The 19,325-nt window shown below is 44.4% G+C and overlaps 1 protein-coding gene across 1 annotated transcript in view; it reads right to left on the bottom strand.

The window, feature by feature from the left end:
* The window catches only part of VPS41 (VPS41 subunit of HOPS complex), an 828,363-nt gene that overhangs the window by 270,360 nt on the left and 538,678 nt on the right, over window positions 1–19,325 (bottom strand). The gene's annotated exons all lie outside the window — the stretch shown is intronic.

Here is a 19,325-nt window from a genome sequence, read left to right as displayed (position 1 = left end):
TTCATCCAAGATTACTAAAGTGAATGTGTTCAAGGACCAACTCTCAACATTCACTAAATAGAATTGATACAGCTCAAGCAGGTTTCTGGCCTAGTCATGGTACAGAGGTGGACTTGGTGGTTGTCCTTAATGAAATCAGATACACTATGGATGAGAGTGGTACAGCAGCGGTTGTATTTCTCCAATTGTCTGCTGCTTTCAACACAGTCTCCCATACCATCCTCCATGTCCATTTTTGAGGGGAGAGCATGGGAGACCTGCCTTAGAATGGATTGGCTTTTTTTGTCCAGCCAAAATCATCTCCTTACGTCTTTTTTGGCAAATGCTAAATCTATCATATGTGGTGTGCCCCAGGGTGTCAGCTCTTAGTCCCACAGGGTTTAATATTAATGTACCGTGCATGTTTGATCATATATTTTTGGCTGACTGGACTACGTTTTTGAAGCCTATACTGACGACACTAAATTGATCATTTGACTCACTGGAGATGCGGTTATGCAGTAACAGTAATTTAAGACTGAATTAGTGTTACTGACACATGGATGGACTCCAATACTCTCTGCTTGAACTTCAACAAAACTGAGATACTTATTTTCCCTAACACTTCTTTGACGTGGTCTGATGCTTGGTCACCCACTGATCTTGGCCCCTTTCCTTGTCAGTAGGTAGTGCTCATAATATGTGAGTAATTTTCAACACCAACCTAAGTTTTTTAGGGAATATAACAATACATTGGTGCTAGTGTGTTTTCTTTTGTTAAAGGTATAGTCTAAGTTCTTGCCCTTACTCGCTCCAGCTTACAAGAAAACAACTGTAGAGTTGTACTTGGTGTCAAGGAAAAGCTTAACTAATGTAATTGCACGTCATTTAAAATTCAGCAATCAGATTAACGCTTGGCTCAAGTAAATGATCGCACAATTGCTCCGATCTTACCACCTTCCATTAGAGCCCATTAGGAAACACATTATTTTTTTTTAAAAATCTAAGTTAGGCACAGCATTCATATTACAATGCAGGGCCTAAACTCATGAGGGACCTTTTCCTCCCTGTGGCCCAGCATCAACCCTCACATCCTCTGCCACCTACCTGCTCTATACTCCACAAATCCCCAATGCCAGGACAGGTAATCATTGTTTTTCTGCCCTGGACTTACAAAACTGGAATACCTTTCTTCATGACGTTAGAAGAGCACCCAACCATCAGAGGTTAAGTTAAAAATGTGAGACCTTTTTATAATCTGCAGTGCTATTTAGTTTGCTGTAGTCTTGCTTGGTTTGACCAGTTAACGACCAGGATGCCCTGCCCCAAGAAGCTAGTAGTGATATATAAACGACTACTATTTCTACTACAGCTACTAATAAATTAATATTTTTCCCTTTCAGCTGGCATCAAATTATTTGCTCTATCAACTAGTATCCTACCCTGCCTCACCTCACTCTTTAACAATTCCTCCCTATGTACTATCTACCCAGACTGTTTCAAATGTCAAGCTACATAGGTACGTAATCAAAGCATTTTTTAATGTTAATGCAGTTAGACCCCATTCACAGGGACAAGGAGCAGTCAAGGACTAATGGCCACAGCCATAGAATGGATGGGATTGTTTGCTTCTACTGTCCTGCAGTCCGTCCAACTATGGCTCTGCAAAACTGGGACAAGTACAACCCCTTCAGCACTTGTCTCTCAGTGGTAGTGTTGGTGAGCAGTCACACCCTTTCTAGGGAGGTTAGTGAGGGGGTAAGGTAGGCTCAGAACTCAATGACCACCCAACAGTGCAATAATGTAATTGTCTAGCACAGTGCTTTACTTTCCATAAAGAATGCTACTTTATTACACTCTAAGGCTCAATAAAAAGGGTAACAGATACCAGATATACAGGTGTGTGTCTATTATGCTAGAAGGCTGTCCCCCCTCTCACTCGATCCTTCCCCTTACTTGAAGTCTAGGGCCTCATGGCATAATAATGAATGCATCAACATTTACTCATTCTATGGCATTAAACACAAACCCATCCTATAGCAGTAAGTCTCCGGGGATGAATCAGCCAATCAATCTCCCAACTGTTCTCTAGAAGGTGGTGGGCTTTAGTGGGGCTTTGGCTCACAGCCTGTGCTCACCAGAGGAATGCTGGGCAACGATCGAGTCACACAGCCACCCCGCTCGGGCCGAGTGGGCACACACCGCTCTGGTATATCCTGAAGACAATGGAGGTAGGAGGTAGCCTTAGGATGGGGCTCGCTTCCAGGATTAGTTCGCATCAGCAGCAGTTATGCCTTGTGAGTGCAGCAGAAATTTGTCCTCGCGTATGGTGAGTCTTGGTGGCAGTTGAAACCCTAGGATGGGGCAATGACAAGTCCTCCATCAAGCGGTAGGTCTCAGGTGGCAACAGGACAGCTTTGAGGCACTTTGGAGACACAGACTGCTAAGTCCAATTGTATGTACAGTTAGTTCCCCAGCCACCAATCTGTTCTCCAGCACCTATTGACTTGAGCTGCAGCTTGATTGTAAGAGTAGAATAGCCCATTCTGCACATTAGTCACTCATTCAGGTCAGCAGAATGCTCCAAGGCGGGCACCGCAGGTTCATAGAATACTTCTTTGCAGCAGCAGGGACCACGCTGGCACAGGTTAGACAGTGCCACAGTTGCAGTGACAACTTCTGTCAACTTTTATCATTTACACGGTCAGAAGAAGCTCTGCGAGTGTTCAGATCTGATACCACTAAATGGCTAGTTTTACATTAACACGATACTTGCGCCTGGTGTATTCGGACAAAAATCTTATCCACTATTGTGTAGTATGGTAACAACATTTGTGCTCTTTATGAATGCTATAGATACTATAAATTGAGCTCAATACAAGTGGATGGATTAGGTCAAGGGTTTATAAGCCACTTTGCCCCTAGGACTAAATGATGTTGCTTTTATCAATATTTTGTACTGATGAGTATGATGTTTTTATACTATGTCTATTTTTTATAATTATGATGTATTTATGATGTCTATTTTATATTTTTTATTAGTATTTAATATATTTTTATGGAAGTATGTTGTGTATATTTTATGTGAATGATTTTTTTTTTTTTTTTTGAAACCGTTTATTGCAATCTCAAGTATATACATGTATGGGCCTACAACCTTCCGGCCGGCCGCTAGAGTGACAGGAGCACATGACAAACTTACAACAGGGCACTTGGCGTTACAGAGAAGCAAATCAAGAGACATCAACGACGTGGGCCACATGACTCTAAGCCCACAATACGGTTTCATTTTATACACACGCAACAACATAGAAAAAACACACCCGCAAGGCAAGCCGCAATCGAAGGTAATCACACGTGCTCCTCGAATGAGGGACCCCGACCATCCACAGGAATCTGAGGAGGGGGAAGGGAAACAGGTCCAGGACTGGGGGAACTCTGTGCCCGGGGCTGGGGGAGGGGGTCAACTAGGGGGACGGAGCCGGTGAGGCAGCCGGCAGCAGTGGTAGCTCGCAGATACCCCCGCGGTAGGCGTTCCAGGGGCCCCATATTTTCACCCACGCCCCAGGCTTGCCCCTCGCCACATACACCACCTTTTCTCGGAACATGCACCAATCCATATTTTCTTGCCAGGCCGACACCGCCGGGGGCCGCTGGGATCCCCACAGTTGAGCGATGTCACGCTTAGCTATCATGTATCCCAGAGTCACCCATCGCGTCTGCGGAACCGAGTAATCAGTTGGTTCCCACACATTCAGCAAGCATCTCCTCGCTTCAGGCAACAGTGCGACATGCGTAACCAGACGCAGGACCTCATGCACACCACGCCAAAATCGCTCCACCTTCGGGCATTCCCACAAAATATGCAAAAAAGTCGCCAAAGCACCACACCCACGCTTACACAACCCATCTCCAGCATAACCCATACGCAGAAGCCTTGGCCCCGTCATGTAAACCCGGTGGAGTATCTTAAGCTGGACGAAGCGAAGGCGAGCCGGTATGGCCACCTCCTTCGGAGAGGCCACCGCGGAAATCCAGTCTTCGTCGTCCAACTCCAGCCCGTCGGCAACCCACGCCTCACGGAGGCCGGTCAGCAGGCCCGAGCGGTCATTAATCAATTTTTTGTAAATGAGGGAAATCGTGCTATCCGGAACGTGGCCATCCAGCACTCTATCCTCCAGGGGGGATGACTCCGGGATGGAGGCGGCGTCTGGGAAGACGGAGCCCAGCGCATGACGGACCTGCAAGTACCGAAAGTATTCACTGCCCTGCAGCTGAAACTCCGTCTGCAGCATCTCGAATGTTTTAAATCCCCCTCTCGTCCAGAGGTCCCCAACTTTACTGATGCCAATCGTGTCCCACTTCTCGAAGCCCTTCGAGGTCCACAGGGAGCCCAACCGCTGAGGCGCATACAACGGCGACGCCCGGGTCAAACGGTCCTTATGTGAATGATTGATCGAATAAAGTAACTACTACTACTGCTTTATTTAACCTTAAACTGGGAATCCTTTCTGAATCCTGTCCAACAGCGGTTCTCACAAAACTGGGACCAACCGTCTCCCAGAATCAATATTTAATAGCTATTTTCGATACGACTACAGAGGCTTCATTTTGATGAAAATCAAAATTAACAAGTCCTATGATGATCTGCAGTACCCATTTCCAGTCATAGCACAATAGATATAAATATATCACCAGTGACATATTTCAGTAGGCCGGTTGCTTTAAACAGATGCAGATACCAATTAACAAAAAAATAAAATAAAATAACAACTAAACCTAAGTAGAAATTGCAATATCTCGCACTTAACACAGTTAGAGTGTGCTAAAGAGAAAATGAAGGCACATAAATTCACATTCAGCTTTACACTTACATATATGGACATTCATTCAATCCTAATGCTTATGGGTATGGATCTTATGAAATGACATGCGTGTCAATACTTTTACAATGGGATCGGTTGGTAGGGCATTGCTCAAATATGTCCCTATTTGTTTGGGTGGGAGGCTTATTTTTTTTAATAGCTCCATAGTATCTGGCACCCTGTAGGTTCTCTTCCAAGATGAGGGAAGGTGACCAAATTCTGTCTGCCTTTTTTAAAGTGTAGGAGTCGCTATACTTTTCCACTATCTTAATATGCACAGTTTGTTCACAATAAGTGAAGTGGCCACCCATCTACACCACGAGGGAGACGCTTCTTCGCTTTCTTATATATCATTCCATAGATGGATTGAGGGGTAGAAGACGATCTTTTCTCGATGTATCCCATATCTCTAACTAGTAGGGTATGAGTAATGGGAATGCCCAGAAGGATATAGCATAATGGACCATCTTCTTGATCACATCTCCAACAGCGAGAGTTGCAACTTAGTCCTTACTTGACTAGGTGTGAGGGTGCCCAATAACATTAAAGTACCTGAACTTCAGCTGTGACTTTCTCAATCCCTCATCCTGAAAGTCTATCCATTTAGACCAGTCTTCTTGTGTGTATTCTGATGAAAGGTTAACTTAACACTGGGTGCACAGGGCATTCAATGCGGAAATAGAACGTAATTCAGTGATTAGGGTGTTTTGTAGGCCTGTAACGGTTCCTCTCCGACCACCTCACAAATTAATGTACTTGTGTATAGGTGAAAAGGTTGAGGTGGTGTGAGTACCAACACATGTGTAAGGCAGTACTTCAGTTGTCAGTATATCTACTTCTCATTATCACCAAGAATATATTGTGTCAGCTCCACAAATGTAAGATCCCTTGATCCGCCTACTTTCTCCAGCTAACGGGTCGCCCCCTATTCTATGTTGGCATTATTCCCAAGTGAATTCTCTAATTGCTGGTAGGGTCTATCTTTATGACTTTTATGAACAGTGAACCAGGATGTCAGTAGTAATCTCATCTTAGGGTCAAGTCCCCTGGAAAGAGCAAAGCCACAATCTGTAAATCAGGAGTTCCATAATTTTCCAGGACGGCGGCAAGCTCCAGTCGATCTCAAAAAGGTGATTGTGCCGAAGTATATAATTGATAGGTAACTGTTGGGCACTTTGATATGACTCAATATGCGGAAGTCTAAGACTAGTTGAACTTGGCTGCAAGCTTAACACTAGACATGGCTTCATCCCACAGGAAACGTTGGATATCTAGGTCGATTTGTCTTAGGCTGTCGAAGAGAGGACGCATGCCCAGGACATAACTGAAAAGCAGGCAAAACTCATTTTAATCACTTGCCCTCAACGCCAGAACGATGCGTTCCACCTCTGAATGTATAGTTTAATTTGGCACTATATGAAGAGAGAAGTCTTAGACCCTTTCAAATGGCAACTCAATGTTTGCATTTGTTAGAGCATGGTTTTTTATGATTTCAAATACCCTCAGGTGCCTCGGATGTTAAATAAACCAAATACCAATTCCTCAGATTCTTTTTTCTATCACTTAATTTCTCTTTTTCCCGTTGGCGCAAAACGTTTACAAGGTTTATGTGTCTAAGAAACTAAGTGACTGCTGTGAATTCTCGCAAACTATGACCTACGTCAGGTTTGTGCCCACATCACAGTACAAAAATGGTCCTTATCGAGGCCCTAGACAACCTTAGGACAGTGTCATTGTCCCTGGCTGTGTCATTGTCCGTATACTGTTAGAGATCTTTCTGTGGTATTGAACAACATTGACAACTCACACCTGTTTGAATGTTCGGAAACAATTTCTGTAACTGGAAAAACTCTAGCCCTGTTGAGATTATTCTTCTGGACTGATATCAAGATGTGATTACTGCATCTATAAATTCTGCGCATTTTCCCGTAAACTGCAGAGTCAACTGGAATCGTCTTTTTCTCTTTTCATTGACATTACACCTCTAGCCATTCAGAAACACTCTTGTAGTGTATGCCAATAATACTTAACATATCTTCAGCTTTGATAGAGGAGTATTGTAGGAAACTGGCTTACAGGTTGAGCGGGGTGAAACCATACTCAAGCAGCAACCACAATCTCTGTCAGGGTGAGACAGAAGCAAACCCCAAATTAACCTGTGCTCTCCCCTCTAGTAGCTTAGAAAAGAAGCAGTCAGGCTCAACCTAGAGGCAATGGGTAAAGTATTTTTACTGCACTTCTAACAGTAATAAAGTTAAAACACAACACATGAAACATCCCACACCAATTAAAAAAGTAGAGTAAAATGTAATAAATTATTTGAGCCCAGAACGACAGAAATACAATGAGTAGAACCAGAGATATGCAATTTTAAAGGTTTAAGTAAAATAAGTGCCTAGAAAGCACAAAGCACTAACTTTGGTTAGCCGGTCGCGCTGGACCGGGACAAAAGTCCCAAGTTCAGGCTGACAGCGATGGAGTGCGGGCCAAATAAAGGGACCAAGTTAGGCCTGCTGAGCAAAGTACCTTAAATTCTGGTTTACTGAGCACTGTGAGATCTCGCGTCAAAGATGCTTTGCACAGCGGCGGTTCTGAGGAACCTGCGGGGCAGCGAAATCGAGCGCTGCATCATTGTCAACGAAGCTATGGATGAGTGGTTTGCAATGAAAGTCCTGCGTCAAGGATGCATTGTGCAGCAGTGGTTTTGAGGAAGTTGTGGGCTGTGGTGGAAGTCATGCATAGTCGTCAAGGATGCTTTGGACAAGGGGATTGCGATGGGAAGGAATGCATCGAGAAAAGTCCCACAGCGGCAGTTCCGATGAAGCTGTGGGCTTTGATGCTTGGACCTGCATCAAGGATGCATTGAGCAGCAGGTGTTCTGATGCGGATGCTGGGAGATGCGCTGTGCTGCATCTTTTCTGCTCACAGGATCACAGATAAGCAGCAGAGCACCTTCCGGCCCACTTCCAAGGGTCCAGGACTGGAGTGGTGTCATTTGAGAGGTAGGACTCACAGCAGACAGGTGCTGGGTTCAAGGGGGTTGGAGCTTTTTTAACCCCTGAGGCTCTGATTACGAAGACAGTCAACTAGCCCGTGGAGTCACTCTGGTCCAGGTCCAGGCCACTTCACTCAGGTTGCAAAGCAGCAGGGCGACCGAGTAGCAGTCCTAATGGCAGAGCAGCAAAGCAGTCCTGCTGAGTCTTCCATAGGTCCAGAGGTGTACTGAAGAGTAGGGTCTGAGTGTACAATATTTAATCTGGTACCCACTTTGAAGCAGGCGAATGTTCTGGAGCTTTCCACCCAAGAGGTTCTTGGAATCTCCTTCCTCCATGCTCTGGCCCCAGCTTGTCTGAGGTCACAAAAGAATATTGTCAAACCCTTTGTGTGTGTGCTCAGACAGGGCCTTTGTGATGTGCAAGTGTGGTAGGTGACAGCGTCTCCCTCTCACAAAGTTAGAGATGGCCCATCTTCCAACACCTATTCTCCTTTGTCTCACTGTCTGGGAGTAAAACACAAAGACCAACTGCCAGCTACACCTAGTCACATGACCCAGGATGCAGGGACTAAATGCTTAGGACAAGAAAATGCCAAGTTGCTAAAAGTATGTGAACAAAGGACAAGAGAACCCTGAAAGTCAGAAGGGACCAAGGGTAGGAGTAGGTTATTAGAGACAACGGTCCCTATCAACGAAGATATGCAATCAGAACCACAAAGCTACAATCAGAGTTGGGCATGTTACTGTCTAATTGGAAAATATTACATTTATTTACACAATAGATTAACATGAACCAGCATATAATCTGATGCAATGAGCAGGAAGTGACGGGGCACTGGAAATCTGCCGATTTCCAGACCTCAGGCATAGAGCTGCAAAGTGATTTTTGCTGATACATAAGTTACAGTAGTCACAGTAGAAAAAACATCTTATGCTCCACATAAGTCATGAGTCAGAGTATGGAGTCAAGATGTAGTTGTTGCAACAATCTTCGTTGATAGGGACTGTTCTCTCTAATAACACAACTTGCTTTCAGTAGCATTTTCAGAATTGTGACTTAAAATGCGACTCTACCATTAAGGAGGGTTTTAAATTACAATTCTTTAGACCCCAAACTCAACATTCCTAAATGCTCCCAAGTGAAAGTTGGCATTCACTAAATGCAATAATGCCATTTTGTGATAAGCTGGCAGAATCCTTCAAAAATAAAGTTGAAGCAGTATATAAACAATTTGATTCAACCCGCTCTTTTAGTGTTCCAAGTGTTGACACTGCCTCCTTGAGCCTCAAAAACAGTGAGCTCTGTAACTTTCCACCTTTGATGATTGACCAAGCGCTAGAATTAATCAATCATACTAAATCAGGAGCCCCTTCAGACCCCTTCCCGCTTAAAGTATTACATGACCTAGCCGAAAAGGTAGCTATGGCTCTAACCACTTTTAAATATCATTATTCATGCAGAGATCATTTCTACAGAATGAAAAAAAGCTTCCATTCTTCCACTACTTAAAAATAAAACCCTCTCTCAACCCCAAGTAGTAAAAAACCATCTTGCGATTACCTTTTCCGGCAAAGATCCTTGAAAAGCATGTAAACCACACTCTCTGAGTATTTAGATAAAAATGAGATTCTGGGTGAATTAAAGTTTGGCTTCAGATCAAGTTACAGCACCGAGTCAGCTCTGGGTGTAGTTACTGAAGAGATAAGACACATCATGATCAACGGAGGGAGGGCTGAGGTGGTCCTCTTGCACCTATCTGCAGCCTTTGACACCGTGAGTCATGCATTCCTGTTGGAGAGTCTAGCGAAAATTGGTGGCTAAGCCCTTGGTCTGTTCATCTCAAAATCTTTCTCCCTGCTTTGTGGTGTCCCCCAGGGGTATTCACTGAGTCCAACACTTTTCAACATATACGTGGCTCCCTTAGCTTAGTGGATTTATTCCTTTGGCTTTGCATACTGGCATATGCCGACAACTTTCAACTTGAAGTGTCGATCTCCAGCAATACTGACAAGCTCGCTGACAGCTTTAACAGATGCATGTGTGCAATTGTTAGCTGGATGAGTGGCAATTGCCTCAAGTTGAACTCGGAAAAAACAGAGGTTCTCCTCTTCAGGAAGGACACCTATTTTTGTAATCAATCTTGGTGGCCCCAGACTATGAGTCCTCCCCCTTTGGCAGTACCAAAAGTCAGGAATTTAGGGGCAATGTTTGACACGAATCTGTCGTTCACAGACCAGATTAATAAATTGACCTCATCCTGTTTCATTCTGCTGAGAAGTCTGAGGAAGGTTCTGCTTTTTATTCCTTTTGATTTGCAGAAATCGGTTGTCATTACGTTGGTCTTATCAAGGTTGGATTATTGCAATGCCCTTTATTTGGGCATAAATCAGCTTTCTGTATACAAGCTTTAGACACTGCAGAACGCAGCTGCCCGTCTGCTTAGGAAAATGAGAAAGTTGAAATCTGCTCCGGGTGCTTTATTGGAGCTTCACTAGCTTTCAGTTATAAAATGAGTGGCCTTTAAAGCTCTGTATGGGATGCAAAGCACTTTATAGTTCTGGACCTGAGTACCTGAAAAAGAAATGTGCATGGTACACACCTAATAGATTGTTGCGCTTTGCAGGTTGTAAAACAGTCATTGTCCAAAAATGAAGAAAATCTCTTGGGGTGGCAGAGAGTTTGTTCACTCTACCTGACAAGTTTGGCATTAACTGTCTTGGTATCTTAAATGTCAATTCAGTATATGACAAGCTTAAGGAAACACCTGAAGTCCTGGTTGTTTTCTCTACCCTTGTAGTTTTGTATCCCCCCTGTGACCTCAGTTGAGGCAATTTGTAGATGTTTAATGCCAAGACGACATAGGGCATTCATTGCGCTCTATAAGTTTAAAATCAAAATTAAAATCAAATAAGCTAACACAATGTTATCCTGTGCGAGAGGTAGGACGTGCAGTACTGAAAAATGAATTGAATAGTTTTTCACTAGCAGGACATGCAAAAAGTAAAAGTAAATGTTCAATGTTTTAAATTTACACTGCACCCTGCCATCTGGGCTGTTTAGGGCCTACCCTATGGGCAACATATGTATTAAAAAAAAAAAAGTTTAGGCCTGGCAAAAGGTTTATTTTGCCAAGTTGAAATGGCAGTTTAAACTGCACACACAGACTGTAATTGCAGGCTTGAGACATGTTTAAAGGGCAAGTTAAGTTGGTGGCACTGTCAGTTCTACAGGCCCAGTAGTAACATTTAATTTACAGGCCCTAGATACATGTTGTACCCCTTCACTAGGGACAAACAAATACATTAAATGTGCCAATTGGGTGTAAGCCCATTTACCATGAGTGAGCAGGCAAAACGCCCTTACGAGCGGACCTGCCTGTTTACAAAATAGTGCCTTATGAACGTATGAAGTGACGCCAATGTAGCAGCACGACAAATGTCTAGAATAGGCACCTTGTGCACTAACAGTGGTAGCAGCTTTAACTCTGGTAGAATGAGCCAGCAATCCTTCGTGGTGGCTTTTGACTGAGTGCGAAGCAGATCTTAATGCAGAGTATGATCCAGGGTGAAATGATATTTTTCTGCACCGACATGCCTTTCTTTGCTCCAGTGAATCTGATAAAAAGCAGTCTCCCCACCCAGTGGTCTTTGGTACAATCAATGTAGAAGCTGAAAGACCTTTACGGATCCAGCCAGTGAAGTCTCTCCTCTCCTTAGAAATGTGAAGAGGAGCAAAGAACACCAGAAGAGTGCTGCTCTGACCTGTGGAAGGAAGAAGACTCAAGTCTGCAGAAGTGGCTTGATTCAGAAGAAAGTGGTGGAGGGTGAGTTGACCAACAGGGCCTGTAACTCGCTCACCCACCTACCACACCGATGTTATGGTAACAAAAAAATCTCAAGGGCAAGGAGCCGGAGGTAACAGCTGTGTAGAGGCTGAAAGAATGCACGAAGGAGGAATGTGAGGACCAAATTTAATTCCCATCGGGGCATATCAAGTGGAGAAGGGGGAAACATAAATTAAAACCCTTTCAGAAAAGTATCACAACTTGCGATTTGAACAACGAGGGCTGTTCTGGCAACCATAAAAAGATGAAAGCCAGCAGGTTCCCTTTAATGGTGTCCAAAGCAAGGCCTAGCTGGGCCTGGGACAACACAAATAATAAAACTTTGAACAGCTTGGCATGGAGTGGGTCAATCTGTTTCAAAGCGCACCAAGCCACAAACGTATCCCAATAGCAGGCATATAGAGCTTTGGTTGATGCCTGGTGGCTATGGTGACATCTACAACCTCAACAGCAAGATCGAAAGCACTCAATTGTTTTTGTTTAATCTTCAACCATGAGGTGCGGGAAGCTCAGATTTGAGTGCAGAACCCTGCCTTGCTGCTGCAAAAGGAGATTTCCCTACAAGGCAGCCTGATTCAGGATCAGATACTCATGTCCAGGAGTTCAGGATACCATACTTTCCATGCCAAATCCGGAGCCACAAGGAAGACTTGGGCACAATCGGTCCTAATCTTTTTCAGAACTCCATGCAGGAAAAGTACTGGCAGAAAGGCACACAAGAGTTCCACTCTACACGGAATGCATCTCAAAGTGAGAGACTGCTTGGAAACTCCAATGCGCAAAAGTGCTAACATTGTGCGTTCCCAGTGGTGGCAAAAAGATCAAGCCAGGGATCGCCCCATTTGAGGAAAAGACCGTGCTCTACCTCCGGATGTAACCGCCACTTGTGATCTGCAAGGCGTTAATGGATTAGTTTGTCCCTTCTGGCGTTCAGAGAGCCTGCCAGGTGGTGCCCCGACAGAAAAACTCCTTAGCAGTCTAGCTACATCTACAGATGCAAAGCCTCCTTTCACAGTGTCCACAACCCCACCCACCCTGCTTTTTGCAGTACCAAATGACAGTAGTGTGGTCCATCAGCACCTGCACCAGCTTTCCTTTGATGGCTGGCAGGAGGGCTTTCAACACCAAGCAGGTGGCTCTCAGCTCCAGAAGATTGATATGGAGCCGGGCCTCCATCGGAGTCCAGATGCCTTTGATCTCCACCTTTCTGGTTGGCCTCTGTGAGACGTTCAGTTGTTGGTTGAGGTGCTTCTCAAGAAACAGCCACAATCCTTGTCAGGGTGAACCACAAAAGTAACTAAATTAACCCGTGCGTAATGCTCCAGTAGCATGGCACAAAAGCAGTCCGTTTTTTGGATTTTTAACTTTATGCACATTTTGTGTGGATTACACCCCATCATCCATCAGGAGAGGCTCCTGAGTATTGCTTGGAGAAGGTGACCCACCACTAGAAAATGTGGTGGCGGGTGAGGTTGGCCGATGATGAAGTATGACACTCAGGGTGTGTGTGAGGCCATACCTTTCACATTTTTAAAATTTCTGAATTTGGTTTCATCATGCATAAATGAAAAGTGTAAGGTGGTCCAGTTTTGACTCAAGGCAATGTAATTTGCAAATTTTTGGGAATTTCCAGAAGTCTAGGTAAGAATCCTAGGATAACCTAAATATGCCTTATTCGGTTTTATGTGTTTGGTGATTCAAGAAATGTAACCTGAAACATAATTTGAAATCCCCATTTGTCTGAAGTTATAGCCTGTCACTCCGGTAGATAATGTTAGATCCTGCCTCCGACAGGGTGGCTGCATGCAAGCAAGGACACATTAAAGAGGTTTCAGGCATGCGGCAACTAAACAAGTGGAAAACTGGGCTGCGCACTTCACTGTTATCTGCGTGCTCTGTGGTACCACAGACATGAAAACACTGGAGGATTGCTGTGCTATTCGGATTTGCTGCCGATATGAAAGTCATTACCATAGCCACGGAGGGGGTGAAACTGATGGTGTGGTTGGCACAGGGGAGTGGATAGGCCCAGGGTGTGCATTGTGACCCTGCTGTCTATAAAAAGCATTCTAGAGCCAAAAATGTTGTACCCAAAAACATGGGAACCATCAAATTTCATGTCCATAGGACTCGCCTGAGTATCTTGTGAAAGTCCAGTGGACCGCATACAGGCGTGCTTGCGAAGGGCCACACTGGTGTTTATGGCTCTGCCAAGCAAATCAGTGGTGACCAGCTATCAGCAGATATTGAATTTGGCTACATCACAACCGCCATGCATAGCCTGGGAAAGGATAGCACAGACTTCCTCTGGAACAATAGAGAGCATCTGAGTCACTGAATCCCACAAGGCATGAGAAAAGCAGCCTAGAAGGCAATTGGCATTCATAGAGCAGAGGACCAAAGTCGTAGAAGAAGATCCTTTCCCCGAAAATCTCTATTCTCTTGGATTCCCTGTCAGAAGGAGTAGTCAGGAAGGGATGATCTTTGCTGGCCGAACCCAGTACCATGAGGCTGTCTGAAGTGGAATGGTGGGAATGAAAGTCTGGGTAGCTTGGGACCAGGTAGATGGCCCCTGACAACCTGCCGATTAACAGGAGGGCCTGAACAAGGCTTGGCTCAGGATTCCAAAATCATGCTCGGAAGAGCCTCATTAAAAGTCAGAAGGGGCCCAAAACGCCTTTAGTCAGCTTGAAGCATCTCAGTCAAAACATTGATCTTTGCTTTCTGGGTAAGAAGCTGAAGATCAAGAACTTTAGCTGCCATCTGCACAACCATGGCAAAGGAGGCGCTTTCCACCGTGGGAGCCCATGCCAAACAGTTTGTGTCAGACATGAGCCCTACTGGGGGGAAAGGTACTATGCTGGAATCAGAAAGGAGGATAAATGGCAGAGGTGCAGTAAAAGCAGAACACAGCCTCAGCCTCATCTTAGCATTGGACAGCACGATGGGTTGGCTGTCGTCGTCCGGTGTCGATGGCAATGATATCAGCATTGGTGCAATGTGTTCCGGCGTGGGTTGTGGTGCCAGAGAGGAACCGGTACTGAGATTGGTCTAAATCCCAGAACAAACCCAGAGGGCCCAGCTGGTGCTGAGGACGAACCCACTGGCAGAAGCCTAGTCGTGAGGTCTTCTGGCTCCTTGGGGCCAGTAGGCGCAACAGAGGTAGCGGATAACATGACAAAGAGCAGCATCATGGCTTCATGGAATTCCTAAATTTGCTGCAGTGTTTCCAACAGCCCCAGGAATTCAAGTTGCCATGGGACAAGGTTGAAATTGGCTCTGTAGTCTAATGACTTCTGGAGCGACACCTGAATGCACGATGATGCCCTCCCACTTGGACTTCTTGCGTTTTACTTGGACTTACCAAAGGATTTGGACCTAGTTGATGATTTTTCCTAGGACCAGCCTCGGGAGCAGGACTATGATCTGGTTTTGGAATTCAACCAGTCATGATATGGAGACTTGCAGTGCTTTGCTATAAACAGCTTTGCTCCCGAATCAATATGGCCTTGGGGTGCATCAAGGCGCAGTCACGCAAACCTTGGAGTCGTAGTCTGACCTGGGCAACAAATGCAAACCTTGTGCGGGTTAGTCATGAACATCTGTTTGCAAAATTCCCCACACAGTTTTAAAACCTGTAGAGCTGGGAGGTGACATTGTCCCTTGCACACTGTAGAAATTGTTGAAAAAAGTCAGACAGGCTCAAAAGCACATATGGTTGGTGCCAATATAGGCCCGCAGAACGACGTAGATATGGAGCTGCCGGCGCAACCTTCTTGTGAGCAGGGGTACTGCTGAAGATTTCCTGGATCTAGGCTAAGGCCTGGGGAAGTATTCAAAAGGTAAGGAGAATCTAGCAGAAATAGAAATCTGATCAGAAATTTGATGCAAGCTTACAATGCATTTCTGACTTTTTTAGTGAAATGGGTAGCTTGTGGTGAATTCTCAGAATTTTTCATTATTGAGATTGAAGAAGTTTCTGATGATATTGGGCAGGGGATGTGAGAGAGGTGATAGATTAAAAGTGTATGTATTTGCTAATAAAGAAAGCAAAGAGATGCTTATATAGAGGAGGAGCGAATGAGGGGAATGGACACACAGACTCTTATGAGGGAAAGAGGGTAAAACTCTTTGGAATGGCATATCAGGAGAATAACCTTACACTAATAGCCTGAGATTTGGAGAGCCCACCTTTACACATCTAATTCACTACAGATCTTCATCTGAGGAGAAACTGAAAGCAATTCTGGAATTAATACAATGCAAGCATTATTTCAATCTCACTTTCTTTTTTTGCATCAATTCTGTATTCAAGACATACAACATATGGTGCACAAAAAAATACCAGCCCCACCCGTGCGGTGCAATGAAAGATAATTAGAATCAGAGTACAAGAATACTACAACCACTTGGAAACTCTAGATCGATTACTTTTTTTCAGTTAATGCCAGTCCCCGGTTCCGGCTGGTCGTGTCCTTGTTCACTCACCAAAATGGAATTTGGGAGACTTAATTCAGGCTCAGTCTGGTTATTAGGGCCCACCTCTCAGTCTAAGCCTAACTTGGTCTCCCGACCTTTCCATCCCTTCATCCTCCTGATATGAGTGTTCATCTGTCTCCAAGTGGCTAACCAAACATCGTCAACTGCTGGGGCCGGTGCGGCCTTAATATCAGTACCACCCGTTATATCTCAGCTTAGTGTTCGTCATGTGTAATCTTGGCTTCTATTCAGTTAACAAGAGTGACACATGATTAACAACTTTGATAAGGTGGATGACCAGGTAACAGACTGCCCTCTATGATCCTAAACCTGCATCAACTCTGAACACGCTACCTCCAGAGTAAAACAGTTCCTAAGTTCAGTAGAGTTCACCCTCAGGTATCCACCTATCGCCCCTACACTACTATCTACTCCAAGTTTCAACTGGAGTGCTATCGCAAAGGGAGGGATTGGTAAGCCACAGCAGGACTGCGAGGAGCTAGAGAGTTTCACTAAAGGGCATGGTCCTTATACCCAGCCTGGTTATGCAGGCCTGAGGCTTCAGTATCTCCATCACAGTTACCCCTCACAGTTTGTGCCGTCCGCCACTCTAAGGGGAAAGAAGGGGATCCCATAACCAGTCATAGGTGCACATTTGATCATTTATTTAATAGGTAATACGCTCACATGAGCCAATTTTCTCCATTTTTGACAGCCACTCATAGCTTGTTGACACTGGTGGCTTCCTCTAAAAGTGAAGAATGCAGCGTTTGGCCGTCGCCAGGGTCGTTGCTACCTAACATCTCCTGTGTTTGTGGGGAGGAAACAGCCTGTCAATTCATGCAGAAGGGCTAAGCAGGTAGATGGAAGAATCCAGACATCCCCTGGCTCATCAAGGATTAGCCACACCTCACACCAGCAACCCGATAGTTGGGTGCAGCAACGCAGGATGTGCACAAGATCACATCTGCTCGCTCCACGCAGAATGTGGCAGTAAACCAGCTCTGTCCAACTTGGTCGGTGACCAGTACCAATTAAGGAGTAGTTTGAAGTAGAAAATCTTCAGCCTTGACTCTGTGGTTAATGGTTATCAGCACATTTTAGAATCCTGAAATTGCTCCCCTGGCAGTGCACCACTTATTTACATATGTGCAGATCAGTGAGGCCAGGAGAGTTAATGGACCACTACCTAACTTGTCTCTGATGCAATGGCGTAACTGGAGTTATTTCAATCATTGGGTTTGTGCTAGGCCATATTCTGAGCTCAGATCGGCAATCAGTTTAAGAGTATCCCTCAGGATCATCTGGTCTAGGGTCTGAATGTCTTGTCCCCTCCATTCAGGCCAGTCAACCTTAAGTCCCCCTAGCCGTAACCCTGCATTATTCCAAAGTGGGGTGTAATTGTAGAGCTAGAGCTGTAGCATCAGTGAGGCATGCGTCTGTTTCCATATTCGGGGCATATGGAGAACTATTGGGTTATCTGTTATCTGGCAGTCCGGCTTTGCCACATAGAGGGCCCCTAGGTTGGCCTCGCACTGCAATATGCATTGTTATATCCGTCTCCATACAGGGGGATCTCTATTGGTGGGTTACCAGTGAACCATCTGAGATAACTGAGTGGACAGGAAGTATGTTCTCATGTATGGCAAACGGGTCCCTCCTGCCTCAGTGTGCGCACACAGTTTCACCCCTACGGATCCATGGCTTACTTGTGTCCCATACAAAGTTTTTGATTTTAGAATCAACACCCAACAGGAGAGTGGGAGGAACAGGTTCTGGCAGCATCCCAAAGATGTAGTTAAAACATGGCGAGGTCATCATCTTCATGGCCTGCACCCAGTCCTACAATGATAGGTGAAGATGCAACCATTTCCAATCTTTGTAAGAGGGGGGTTTTAAGTTTTTTTTGTCTATTTGCAGTAAGCCCCTATTTCACAATAAAACAAATATTTCAACCCTCGCGGGACGCACAATGCCACCATCTCTTGTATACAAGCATAAGTCAATCTTACTTTGTGACGCACATATATGAAAAAAAATCCTTGACATTATACATGCCAGACTGGAGAGCCTGCATTCTTAGGTAATAGAAATGAGCTTTATCGTGTTCAGACCAAGCTGATTATGAAAACTGGGCTGAATAAACTCAAATTGAAGAGGCACCAGTGCAAAAACTATAAACTTTTTTATATGTGTCTTTGAGATTATGAGAGTGCTGTATTGTACGTATGTGATTATTTAGGTCGAGGTGAAATAATAAAATGTACCTTTCTGAAGATTCTGGTGAAATACTCAATCATCCCTTTCTGGAGATTCTAACTGAGCGATCTTCACTTACAAATGTCCTAGGTAACTGATAGCAATTCCGGAAATTCAGTTGAACCCAAATAGGCTGGTGCATACAGTGGCCAACCTCAAAGAGCTGTTTTACTGAGGGTCAAGGAGAGATACGCTAGAGCTCTTAGAACCCACACGAGCGCTGATTGGAGCTTACCATACAGCTTCCTTTTATAACTTGCTAGAGGAATGACAACATACCTTAATCGAAAAACTTGTTCAGGAGTTGAAAAGGCTTAATTCATCTAGGGGTTGAAACGTTCTTATATGATGGAGGGCTTGTGAGCACAGTACATTCCTAGCCTCTATGAATCAAATCCAACGGTTCAGACAAAAAATGTTTGATACAATAAAAATGGATAGGACAGCTGCAAGGATTGACAGAAAATGCTTCTTTGCAGTTTAAAAGGAACAGGGTTTATAAGAGACTAAAAGCTGCCAGTCTAGGAGATTTTAGACCAGGGGGCACTAGAAAGGACGACCCTGACAAATAAAAGAATAGAAAACAAACACAACTATTGAGAAGTCACACAAATACCCTTAGAAATACTGGAAAAACACAGATGTGAGTCGACTGCAAAAATTTAAATTCAAAATCATTATTACAAGGGTTGGTACATGGATAAACTTTGAGCGACTTGAGCTCCTATAATGGGTGTGGTAATTACTGATATTTATATATTTTATTAAAATTTCAAGCTTCTGAGTAGGATGCACAAAACCCTACCAATTGAAAATCTGTGTACATAAAGCAATAGTGGCATTTTAGCATTACATATTGTAGGCATGGTACGGGTTAATAGACTTCACAAACTAGACATATAG

This window comes from Triturus cristatus, chromosome 5_2 (genome assembly GCF_964204655.1).
Source record: "Triturus cristatus chromosome 5_2, aTriCri1.1, whole genome shotgun sequence".
Lineage (NCBI taxonomy): Eukaryota > Metazoa > Chordata > Amphibia > Caudata > Salamandridae > Triturus > Triturus cristatus.
The sequence above is the reverse complement of the archived record's forward strand: the minus strand, read 5'-3'. Positions and strand labels throughout refer to the sequence as shown.